We start from the raw sequence: 13,867 nt of genomic DNA on the forward strand, positions 1-13,867 counted from the left end.
CCATGTATTTTATTGTATTCACTGTCTCGCAATATTTCATCAATGTATTCATATATTTTTTTAATTAATATAATTTATGTATTTTATGTATTCAGATTTATAATTATGTTTGTTGAGTTATATTAGGAGTCTATTGTGTTAATTGATTCACTTTCCGTTTAAAATAAGCTGAATAGACCATGAATTGCGCTATTTACATTACTGTATTCACAAATACATATCGTGAATACAGTCGAATATAATAATCTGTCTAGCTGTAATCCCCTGTTTCACGCCGTGAATACACTCGAATACAATCAAATACAATAATCTGTCTAGCTGTAATCCCCTGTTTCACGCCGAGAAATGCTACTGTATTCATGAATACAGTAGCTTAAATACATCGGATACACTCTAAAAACCTGAAAATATAGCTATAGGAACTAATATAGTAAATGGTAGCTACAACTAGCTAATAACACTAAAATATAGTGGTTTATGAAAGTTTCTCATTAAAGAAAAGGAAGGGGGCGGTGGTGGTGGGATTCGAGCTTGCAATTTGTCATGAGTATCTTAATTTTTGGCGGTGTATAAATTTTATAGAGCGCCTTATTTGGTCACCCTCGTTTAACTTATATCCATTTCTTTGAAAAAGTTTACAGCTTGTTTGGATGGTTGTTTCCTGTTGTATCGTATTATACTATTATCCCAAAATAATATTTGTTTTGATTGTTTCATAAAAATTGATTGTATTGTATTGTTAAATCCATTGTTCTGGAACAATGAAAAGTCCCCTTTTTTGAAACAACCGATTTGGTGTGGTGGGATTGTTTCCTATTTTTCTTTCCAATTATGCCCTAACTTATTACTCCACAATTCTATTTTACCCTTTAGCTTTTTTTTGCTATTTTAACTCCAAATCTCCAACCTATGACCTACTTTATTTTTTTTCCAGAACTTCTGCCGCCAACGTTAAAGGTGTTTTGACGCTTTCTGTTTTATTTTTCTCCTAATTTGTTTTTAACTCAATTCTAATTAGTTGTGCTCCTTTGTTTTGCCTTCTTCTGTCTCGCTCCTTTATTCTGCTTTCTTAAGGTGTTTTGCCTTCTTCTATTTTGTTTTTTAAAATTATTTTTATGCTAATTTTTGATAAATTTAATATTTAAACATTGAGAGTATTTTAGTAAACTTATCAGTTACAGTACATTATGATACAGTCAAACCAAACAACAAAATCTTATTTAACAATAACAAACAATACAATCTATCCAAACATTGTATTCATAAAACGATAAGATACAATATGATACAATACAATAAAATACATTATAAAACGATGGGGAACAATGATCCAAACAGAGTGTTAATTAATACCCAGAGTACATACAACTTCTTCTTCTTCTTCTTCTTCTTCTTCAATGAGAAAATAAAAGTGACGGTAAATTTACATGATGTTCTGCGACGCTCCTTTCTTTGCTACTGCTTAGGGTTTCTTCTTCTTCTTCTTCTTCTTCTTCTTCTTCTTCTTCTTAATTGCAAAATGAATTTGTTAGATTTTTGGTTTTTTTGACAAATTGATGAATGGGTTGTTCTTTATAATATTTGAATGTTATGTTTCAAATTTGAGCTCATTCAGAGTAGATTTAGGTGTTGAATCGTGTGTTAAATTATTGAAATACGAAAAACAAGTTTCTATTTCTAGACAATTTACATTTCAGACCTATTTGGCCTTAAATGCATGAAAATATTGATTGCACGTCAGGCCTAGTTTGTCTTAAGTGCATCTTAAGTGTAATTTTGTCACTTCGGACCTATTTGGTCTTAAGTGCATGAAAATATTTGCTGCACTTCAGACCTATTTTTGGCATTAAGTGCATTTTATGTGTAATTTTGTACTTTGGACTTAATTGACTTTAAGTGCATTTCACTTCAGACTAATTTTTTTCAACTTTAGACCCGGTAAATCTGAAGTTGATCCTAAAATGAGTAGACTTGTAATTTTTGTACAAAGTGTGTATAAATTCAATGGTGATCCTAAAATTGAGTATAGATGCAAATGGACCTTTGGTAGGTCCATAAGTGGCATCTTCCTTTTAGCAACCCTTTCCACATTTTCTTTATAGCAAGATGAAGTAATTTAGGTTACTCCACAATGGAGTTTTACCTTGTATTTCTTGGATTTGGACACTTTAAACCGTGTGATATGCTTTAAAACTTAGGGGTCTTTTGGTAAGGCGTATAAAAATAGTGCGGAATAATGTGTATTAGTAATGCATGGATTAGTAATGCAAGCATTAGTTCAAATATTATTATTTATCTACTGTTTGGTCTGGTGTATTAAAATTATAATGCATTGCATATTTTTTAAGAAAAATAGTTGTTTACAAAAATGCCCTCCAGGGACTTTAAGGATAATTTTGCCTTTAACCATACTAATGCATGCATTAATAGCCTTGGTATTAGTAATGCCATGGTTTTCTATGCATTACTTATGCATAGGATAATACCAAGTATAATGTATAATTAATACAAGTATTAGTTTTATATATATTAAAAAAATACCAAATAAAATATTAGTAATGCATCAAGCTTATGCTTGCATCCCCATAGTAGTGTTGTACACATAAGTGGATCTTTTGCACCGTATATTACTTCTTACTTTTTGACTGCATAAACGTTTACAGGAAAAGTTGATTCAATTATTTGAACAGTATCCTTTTGAAAAGGTAGGACCGACAAGAATGATAGTGATTTATGTCATTATGTAATGATTACACATAGTTAGTTTTCTTTGTTAGGAGGCACGTTATGTGGTTTAGACGAACCCTTATGACTGATTTGAAGCTTATTGGTTTAAGATTCTAATTTTTTAAGCTATTAAATTTTAAATTAATAATGCGTATATTTAATAAATCTTAAAACAAATATAAAATTTGAATAAAAACTATTAAGTTTGATCAAACCAATAACCGAAGGGCTGGTTCAGCCCATGTTCACGCATGTGTGGCGTTAAAGAACCTTGTTTATGGTGTGAATTGAGGCTTTATGAATTATCACTTTGTAAACAGTTAAAAGCGGATTTTCGCTTTTCTATGATTAATCGAGACCGGGGGTGATAGGCCAGGGTTCGACCCCATGCCATACCGAAGCGAGACACGAAGTAGATGGCCAAGCTCGTGACTCAGGGACCAATCGAGATCGAGACCGAGCGGGATAAAGATCGAGCAAGATCGAGGGAAGCCTGCCGAGTCAAATAATGAAAAGCTGAGATATCCGCGATCGGGCGAGGATCACGGCGAAAATCCCGGCACGTATCGAAAAGAGGCCGATTAATTAGCCAATCATGGAATTTCTTACTGTATTTAGAATTCTACCAAGATTAGGACTCTCCTACTATATAAAGGGAGTCTGATCATTTGTAAAATACAACATATTCATGTTACATAAAGCTATATACTAGTTCTCTCTTAAGCTTTCAGCATTCTGTTACTTTGTTCTTGTGTCAACTGAATCATTTTTTAGTTCAAGGGTGATCAAATTCGAGGGCCAAGGCTACTTGATTCATTTGATTTGCTTTAATTCCTATTTACTATCAATTTCAATATCAATCTACGTTTTGCTCAGTTTGTGCCAAGTAAAAACACGTATCTTTAAAACACAATATAAATTCAATTGTTATCCGTTTTTAGGGTAAACACACTCAAAATCCAATTATAAATTTATAGAAAAAGTAAAAAACTGATGCGGCTCAAATTCGCCATCCAAATTTTCACCTCTGTTTCGTTACTCTCATATGCCCCCTAATATTGTTTGGTCTAAACACTCAGAATAGACCAATGTACATTTTAGCTTTAAACCCAACTGTAACACTTGAGAGATCACAGCTGACTTTTATGTCCACTTGTTCATACAAGTCATGTGAAGGCTTAATTTATATTTGGGCTGTTTGAAACTATTGGAATGAGTTTCACCTCGGGCCGGTGGAAATCAGTTGAGACATGTATAATATGTGTTGTAAGGGTGTTTTCTGTACGAAGAAAATTATTTTTTGGAAAACGAGGGGTTTTATCACTTTTTCCTATGTGTTAGTTGGTGAGTGATAATCTTTTTCGATTTTTTTTTAATATCTGATTAGTGAGTAAAAAATATTATTTTAAAAAATATTTAATTTAGACAAACAATATTAGGGCTGGGCATATATGGGGTAAAACCGATAACCCGAACCGTTAAGTCTTTATTGGGTTATCGGTATTGGGTTATTGGGTTAACGGTTCGGTAACGGTTTAAAGTTTTTTCACTATTGGGCTATCGGTTCGGTCCTTGGTTTGCCAAATTTGTTAATGGTTAACCGATAACCCAATAAGAATTAATAAAATTATGACTTTACCCTTAAGTATATACATATGCTAGGGCTTCAGTTTGTTCTCTCCTATTCTTTCTCACCGCACTCTTCAGTTGCTTCATCTTCATTCTTTATAGACCTTACTAGTTACTCCTAGCGTAAGTCTTTAGTCTTATACATTAGGCTTTTAATTTCTATAACAAAATTCATTTTATATTGGTATTTTTGATTGTTAGTAATTTTTTTTTTGTTTCTTAATTTTATGAGCTCATGTTGTGCAACCTATACTACTACCAATTTCTCTTCGAACTTAATAATTCTCAATCAACAATCTTCGTCAGTTTCTGGTATATTTTTGAACATTATTCTTCTGTACAGTACGTTGAGCTTTGACAACAGGACAATATTTTCTTGCCTTCTAGGTGTTTTTCATTTTTGTGTTAGTATTGCCCATGCACAGATCAAGGTTTTGCTCTATGATTTCTTTTTTCAGGTTAGGCATTTGACAAACAACATCCAGTTTATCTTAGACTGTTAGTACTATATGTTTGGACTTGTTAATTTTAAGGTGAAATTGCTACAACTTTGTATTATTATTAATGTATTTGGATAACTGTTGTTGAAGAATTAGTACTATTCCAGTTGTGGCCACTGGACAGAACGCAGAAATGGGTAGTATACAATATGTGGATTCTTCTATTTTTGCTTAACTCCAGTGAATTGTCTTCTCTTTTTTGCTTAACTCTAGATTGAGTTATCTTATCGGGTAAACCGATAACCGAAATGATCGATAATCGAATAACCGAAAACTGATAACCGATATCTTATCAGTTCGGTTATTGGTTTAATAAATTTATAAACCGATAACCGATATGCTAAATCGATAATATTCATAACCGAACTGAACCGATCGATGCCCACCCCTAAACAATATGAGATAGATATAGGGGTGTGGTTAGTTGGGGTGGGGGTGGTGGAGTTGAATAGAAGGGTGTGGGGGTGAAGGTTTGGTGGGGGCAAGGGGTAGGGGTGAGTGGTGGGGGTGGTAGGGAGGGGTGGTGTTAGGGGTGGGAGGGATGGAGGGTGAGTGGTGGAGTGTGGTGGTAGGTGAGGGTTGGTGAGGATAGGAAATAGCAGGGGCGTATGTAGAGTTCTAACAACGGGTTCAATTGAACCCATAACGCTCGACGCGGAGCAAAAATTTATATGTAAAAATTTATTAAAATTATAAAAATAATAGATATGAACCCATAACCTTAAAAATATAATGAGGTTGATGCTAAAAACCTTAAAGGTTGAACCCATAAGGTTTAAATCCTAGATCCGCCTCTGAAAAATAGGGTGCGGAAGATTGAAAAAGAGTTTTGAAAAATATTTTTCTTTCTCTTGGTAGGGAAAATATTTTCTCCAATTGGAGGAAAATAAGTTCATGAGAAAAATATTTTTTAGAATATTTAAACCAACAAAACTTAAAAAAACTGAAAAATATTTTCTGCAAAATATTGCCCTTCATAACAAATACACCCTAAGTGTCACAACCTGTTGTCTTAGAGGTCTTAGGCCTCATTTGTTTTTATTAAGATTAAGACGTCTGAATTTGAATACTGTCACGACCCAAACCTAGACCCGGTCGTGATGGCGCCTCTCGTGGGGACAAGGCCAGCCAACTAACTCAATTCATCCTTTTGAAACAGTTAAACAGTTCATAAGCAGTTTAAACATGACTTAATGATATTAATTAGCGGAAGTACAACCCAACACAGCCCAAATTGGGGTGTCACAAGTCACGAGCATCTATTAGAGTGTAAATACAACTACAAGGTCTAAAATATACAAAACAGGAATAATGAACGAAAGAGAGAAAAGCGGTGCTGCGAATGCCGGCAGTCACCTCGCTAAACTCTTATAACTCTGCCTCCGATCTGCCAAAACCCGCTACCGGGCGAATAAATACCTACATCTACACACGAGGTGCAGGGAGTAAAGTGAGTACTCCGACTCAGTGAGTAATAAAGGTAAATAACAACTGAGCAATAAGAAATCACGTAAAGCAAACCATCATGCTGTATAGAAGAAGTGTAAAACCTTCTGAGAAAAACAATGAAGCTGTGAAATTCTTTGGAACATCTTAGCTCAGTTTAAACCTCTTTTGAAAATGACACTTTCAACAGTTACGCAAATGAATGCAAAAACAGTTAGTGTCGATAAGCACAGAAAAATCCGCCCCTCGGGCACAAATACCACAGTATAACAGGTAAAATGACTAGTAAATATAAAAGATGAACACATAAAGGTTCACCCCTCGGGCAATATCTCAAACAGTACCAGCCCCTCGGGCTCACACTCAGAACACTCTCAGCCCCTCGGGCTCTCTCTCTCTCTCTCTCTCTCTCTCTCAGATCACTCTCAGAATAGTATCATATAGTAACCGCTGCGGCGTGCAGCCCGATCCACATATCGTCGACGGCGCTCACTGGGGGTGTGTAGACTCCGGGAGGGGCCCATTATGGCCCAACCGCAATATCAAGCCACCTCGTGGCATCATCTCTCGGCACTCGGCCTCACATCACTCGGCACTCGGCCTCACATCACTCAAGCCACCTCGTGGCATACAAATGTATCTCAGGCCCTCGGCCTCATATCACTCAGCATGACCTCACATACGGCCCTCGGCCTCACTCAGTCCGAAAATCATCACAAGCCCCTCGGGCATTAGTAAAACAGTAGCTCTCAACCCAAAACATCATTTAGGAATATCATTTAAGTTCAAAACTGAGTAAAAGTGGCTGAGTTTTTAAAACAGTAGATATCAACAGGACTGAGTTCAAGTAATAAGTCAAATAAGTGAGGAAATAGTGATAAAAATCCCCGAAGGGTTCAAATAACTGGCACGAAGCCCAAATATGGCAATCAGCCCAAGTCATGATGATAACAAACAAGTTTTAGTCAAATACGCGGTAAATTCATCAATCGGGACGGACCAAGTCACAATCCCCAACGGTGCTCTACCCCACGCTCGCTATCCGGCGTGCAAGTCACCTCAATATAGCACTACGATGTGCAATCCGTGGTTTCAAACCCTCAGGATATCATTTACAATCATTACTCACCTCGAACCGGCTAAACATCTAGCTCGCGACGGCTTTGCCTCTCGAATCGACCTCCACGCGCATCGAATCTATCCAAAAACAGAGCGAATACGTCACAATGTGCTACGGGAGCAAAGCCCAAGCGAAAACAATAAACTACGGGCACAAATCCCGAAATTAGCAAAACCCGAGCCCCGAGCCCACTTCTCGAAACTCAGAAATTTTTACATCATTAGATTCCTTATCTCGCCATGAGTGTATGCATATAAAGAACACCAAGAGCGGAGTCCAAATGACCCCTCAAATCCCAAATTAAAATTTCAAAATCTCAAGCCCTAGTTTCTTCCATTTTTGGTTAAATTCCCATGAGTTTCTAGGTTAATTTCACAATAATAACACGTTTTTAGTTCATAAAACTTACCACCAATCAATCCTCTTCGAATCCCTCTTAAATTTCTCCCCAAGAGCTCTCAAAATGTTCAACAATGGTGGAAAATAACTTAGGCTCGCGGATGAAATATTTTAAAACCCTTCTGCTCAGCTGTGATTTTTCTTCTATGCAAACGCAATGGCCCTCTCGCATTCGCGATGAACAAATATTCCTCTAACCAAAATTACCCTTCGCGAACGCGGTGTCCCACACGCGAACGCGATGCCCTGGGTTTCTAAACCTACGCGAACGCGGTCCCCTCTCCCGCAAACGCGAAGAGCATTTGCTCTGGAACCTTCACACGCCAAATAACTCTACGCGAACGCAATCACTGAAACGCGAACGCGATGGACAACCAAACGACCTTCCGCGAACGCGAGACCCAAACGCGATCGCGAAGGCAAAACTTGGACCTGCACTGCTGCTGCATTTTCTGCTATATTCTTCAACTCCAAACTTCCCGTTAGCCATCCGAAATTACCCCGAGGCCCCCGGGACCTCAACCAAAAGCGCCAACACATCCTAAAACATCATTCAAACTTGTTCCAATCATCAAAACACCTCAAACAACACTAAAACCATCGAATTACATCGAATTCAAGCCTAAGTTCTTCTAAAACTCCCGAAACACGCATTTGATCAAAAATCCAACCAAGTCACCTCCGAATGACCTGCAATTTTACACACACATCCCAAATCACACAACGAAGCTACATCAACTCTCGGAATTCCATTCCGACCCTCGGGTCAAAATCTCACCTATCAACCGGAAATCGCCAAAATACTAACTTTGCCAATTCAAGCCTAATTCTACACCGGACCTCCAAAACCAATTCCGATCACGCTCCTAAGTCATAAATCACCCAATGAAGCTAACCAAATCATAAAAATTCCGATCCGAGCTCATATAAAAATAAGTCAACTCTTGGTCAAACCTTCCAAATTCAAAGCTTTCAACTCAGACTGTTCTTTCAAATTCATACCGATTTTCGTGAAAACCCAAACCAACGATCTACATCAGTCATAACACATTACACGGGGCAAGTCATGCCCGAGAACTGGCGATCAAAGTGCAAAAGCTCAAAACGACCGGTCGGGTCGTTACATCCTCCCCCACTTAAACACATGTTCGTCCTCGAACGTACCCAGAGTTGTTCTAGAAGCCAACCAAAAGCTGAATAACCTCGCCACGCATATACCCGAGGGTGATCCCACGTCACCCTATCTCATATAGGTCCGATAACACATATAAACTGAAATTTCAGAATCCAATCTAGCACATAAACCATAGAACCACATTTCCACCTCTGAAATCCTCAATGCGATCAGAATCTCATATTTATACTGCGAATAAGCCCGAACAAGCTGTAATAACCCATGCTTGCAACCTCGGGAGCAATCCCATGATATACCACATACTCAAACACTCGTAACAATAACTTCTATTCACAGCAGCTGCACACAACAACCGAATACCGGTAGAAAACCGCTTATCACTAAAGTCTCATCCTAACTCTTTCATATACTGCCAGATATAAATAAAACACACAGTAAGCCATAACCATTCCTCAGGTCAACCATTCATGAAGCCACTTCTCCTTTGGCAACGACCATAGCAAATTTCTGAGCCGAACATCAATATATCCATCCAATACGCTGAAACCGAAACCGTTTGTATTCATTCTAGATCCCAACAATCTCTTCTGTCCCAACACACTACCCTGGTGACATGACACATCAATACGGGCCTAAGCCACAACTTGTATAACTACGCGCACCAATAAGCAACAGTCCGAACATACTCAAATCATGAAAATGACTCCATTGAAAGAGCTGTACCTCAAGCTCGCTGGTACCACCACAATACAAGGCTGAGAACCCGTCTCACATCATAGAATGGAACACACGAATCTAACCCGCAAGGTCATATCTCCACATAGCTTCGCTGCAATGCGTGATCCTATCCAAACACTGCTCCACATGGGACACCTCAAGTCACTATGCTCGAAATTGACAACCACGCACAATTTGACGTCTGGAACTAAAGCAAATCATTACACCCACGGTGAATCAAGTAACATACACCACGCAACCCAATAGGACATAACCGATACGCTATCTACCGAGCCACACCCAATTACTCTTCCTGCTCGACTTCCACTAAGAACCCCAATAGAACCGCACCATATGTGCCCATAACCAACAAATCATAACGCCACGCAACACAGAAAAGCAACTCATAGATCTCCCCAGATCACTAACAAGCTCAACAACAATCCAATTAACCTATCCCTCAACAATACAATTCGGGGCCAACCAAGCCGACTCAAACTAGAACACGCGTCCACATTGGCCTACCAATGAACTCTTTATTAAGGAAATCCTGAAGCTGTTCTCACAACTCCTCAACTCCGCCGGTGCCCGGCACCGAATCAATACCGAAATCAGCAACCTTGCCTGGCGACATGCCCGGCCACAAGAAACGCATCTGAAAAGTCCCTCAACACCGAAACTGAATCAATGATAGCAACCTCTGTACTGACATCCATCATGAAGGCCCAATTAAGAAAGGCAATCCTTCCCAGCCGTTCGTTGGGTCTTCGAAATATAAACCACTCTACTAGAACATAATCTAACACACCTCGCCACTCAACCTGTGGCATTTCCGGCATAGCCCATAGCGTAATAGTCCTGAATAACCCAACACGAAGATAACTAATCTAAACCCCAACATCACATCCGAATCTAACATACCACATCATAGCCTGAATATGAGAACTTCCGTCTCCACATCCACACGGCACATGAATCATCATATCCGATCCCAATTTCGCCGTCCGAACACATGCACACCTTTAATACCCAATCATTCCACGATAGATACGCCAAAATTTCCCTGTGCCACCAAGCAAACCCGAATACCACCAGTCGATCCAACAAGAAAGTGCCGCAATACTACCGAAGTATCATTAGTTTAATCACATTACCCTTTTTCTGAGACATATACTCTCGTCAAATCACTTCCAATTAGCAGTACCATTTCCCTGATTATCTGAGGCTACCCGTTGCCTAAGAGTTTATGAACTTCCTTTCAGAAATCAACTGTAACCTAGCACACACCAGTCTCGGTCCTCCACAACATACCGCATATACCATACCACCCAAGGATAACATGAAAACTTTTATCTCCCTTCCGAGCCACATACATCTACGCACTCAACTAGTCAAGAACTTCCACTGATCCCATCTAGAAGAAAATCATTACACATCCCATGCCTCTCACCTTCGTAGAAAATGCACTTCTCCAACCACGGTAGAAATCAACAAGAACTCCCCCAATTCCGTTTGCACAAATTAAACTGCCAGGACTGAATCCTTCTAACTAGACCAAGCTAAGCAAGCCATCAAAACCCAAGAGCATTGCTGCAAAATACCTGTAAGAACCCATTACCTCGAACACATACAAAGAATTAATCATATCCTTACCATACCGATTCGGTCTACTATCATGCTGCTCCATCTATCTAAATTTCCCTCTGATTCATTTTCAACTTGATGCTCCCTCTTGCTGTAGCACCACAATTCCTCAACCCAGGTTTACCACACGAGACCCAAGCATAAGACCACATTGTCTAAGACCCATAAGCCGCTGAATACTCTCTCGAATATTCCCAGAAATACCACATTCCAGAATGCTTTACTCTAAAGAACTTCCTGCGAATCTAAGTCCGTTACCTTTACTTTCCTGATACTGATACATAGAATCCCATGTTTCACATAGAAATACCACAAGTCTTGACCTCTTCCAATGAAAACAACAGTTTCTAACCGCATGTGCAACTTTAGAGCACTCAATTGATGTATACAGACTCTTGAACGCATTAGAACTATTCTCGCAAGTCACTCATTCTTATTCAAGCTGCAATTTACCTGACCCAATGAATAGAACCACCCGTGCCTCATTGGAACTCCGATACCACAGAATGAAATCCTCATCGCAACACAACCCCACAACTTCCCGCTCTGTGCACCGAGCATTCTTTACCAATAACCACTTAAGACATCCCGATGATTTTTCTTACTCTCTGAAGCATGATATAACCTTTGTCAACATTTTTCCTTTACTCCAACCATCCTCGGTCTCTATTTCCGCAAGCCATAACTAATTGGAACCAACATAGCACCTAGCCATGCAATCGACTAAATCAACAGACTCCCCCACTTGGCTCGGAGCCATAGACAAAAATACACTCGATAACTCATAACACTTACTCCATTGATGCCACAATACCATAGTGAGATTAAACTCAAATCCTTCGTGAGCTTGCGAAAACACAGATCATCTAGCACTCTAATCTTCGGCAAATCTCGCACTCATTCTCGTAACAGTTAAACCCACTCGCTTAAGCAACCCGAAATTTCAAATTTCAACACGTACGTTTCACTTACACATGAGATCTTCCAACATACACATAAGGATCACACAATTTTAGAACACTCCGCAGGAGATAACCCACATGTTTCGCCTCAATCTATCATTTCTGTATACCTTCCACCGTCATGCACATTACCCAGTCACTTAGTCTTCCTGAGTCTGAACTCATACCGCAACATGAAATTTACTTCACTCCAACTGGAAGACATGAAAAGATTCTTCACGCGCCCATAACTCGGGGCCACACATCCAGTCACAATGGAAATCAAACACTTAATAGTTCATCTATCATCCAGCAGACCTTCCTCATCACTTCCAAGTCATATAGATGCATCTCGCAGTACTAACATACTCATCACGTGGCTATCCAGCCGTCACTTCCACTAATGGGGACAATACCGAACACATAAGTTCAAAACACTTACTCACACAGTCAGCACCTCAGTGCTCAAGCCATAGGCAAAGATCCGGCCTCAAGTCCTTCAGACTGGCCCAACATCAAACTCACAGAGATCACGTCTCGCCCCTCGATCAAGGAATCACAAACCATCAAGGCACATCTGATACTGAGCACTCATGCGCGCATACGAACGCGTGGAAGGAATTTCAAGAGTTTCTTTTCAAGCTGAATCAAGGACGCACAATAAGAATTCAAGAATGTGAAGTTTTTCTAAAGGTTCTACAGCCTCTCGAGGATAAATACAGACGTCTCCGTACTGATCCGCGAGACTCTACTAAACCTGCTCATGACTCGTGAGACCTATGTAACTTAGGCTCTAATACCAACTTGTCACGACCCAAACCCAGACTCGGTCGTGATGGCACCTCTCGTGGGGACAAGGCCAGCCAACTAACTCAATTCATCCTTTTGAGACAGTTAAACAGTTCATAAGCAGTTTAAACATGACTTAATGATATTAATTAGCGGAAGTACAACCCAACACAGCCCAAATCGGGGTGTCACAAGTCACGAGCATCTATTAGAATGTAAATACAACTACAAGGTCTAAAATATACAAAACAGGAATAATGAACGAAAGAGAGAAAAGCGGTGCTGCGAACGCCTGTAGTCACCTTGCTAAACTCCTATAACTCTGCCTCCGATCTGCCAAAACCCGCTACCGGGCAAATAAATACCTGCATCTGCACACGGGGTGCAGGGAGTAAAGTGAGTACTCCGACTCAGTGAGTAATAAAGGTAAATAACAACTGAGCAGTAAGAAATCACGTAAAGCAAACCATCATGCTGTATAGAAGAAGTGTAAAACCTTCTGAGAAAAACAATGAAGTTGTGAAATTCTTTGGAACATCTTAGCTCAGTTTAAACCTCTTTTGAAAATGACTCTTTCAACAGTTACGCAAATGAATGCAAAAATAGTTAGTACTGATAAACACAGAAAAATCCGCCCCTTGGGCACAAATACCACAGTATAACAGGTAAAATGACTAGTAAATATAAAAGATGAACACATAAAGGTTTGCCCCTCGGGCAATATCTCAAAACAGTACCAGCCCCTCGAGCTCACACTCAGAACACTCTCAGCCCCTCGGGCTCTCTCTCTCTCTCTCTCTCTCTCTCTCAGATCACTCTC

This window comes from Nicotiana attenuata, unplaced genomic scaffold (assembly GCF_001879085.1).
Source record: "Nicotiana attenuata strain UT unplaced genomic scaffold, NIATTr2, whole genome shotgun sequence".
NCBI classification, from domain to species: Eukaryota; Viridiplantae; Streptophyta; class Magnoliopsida; order Solanales; family Solanaceae; genus Nicotiana; species Nicotiana attenuata.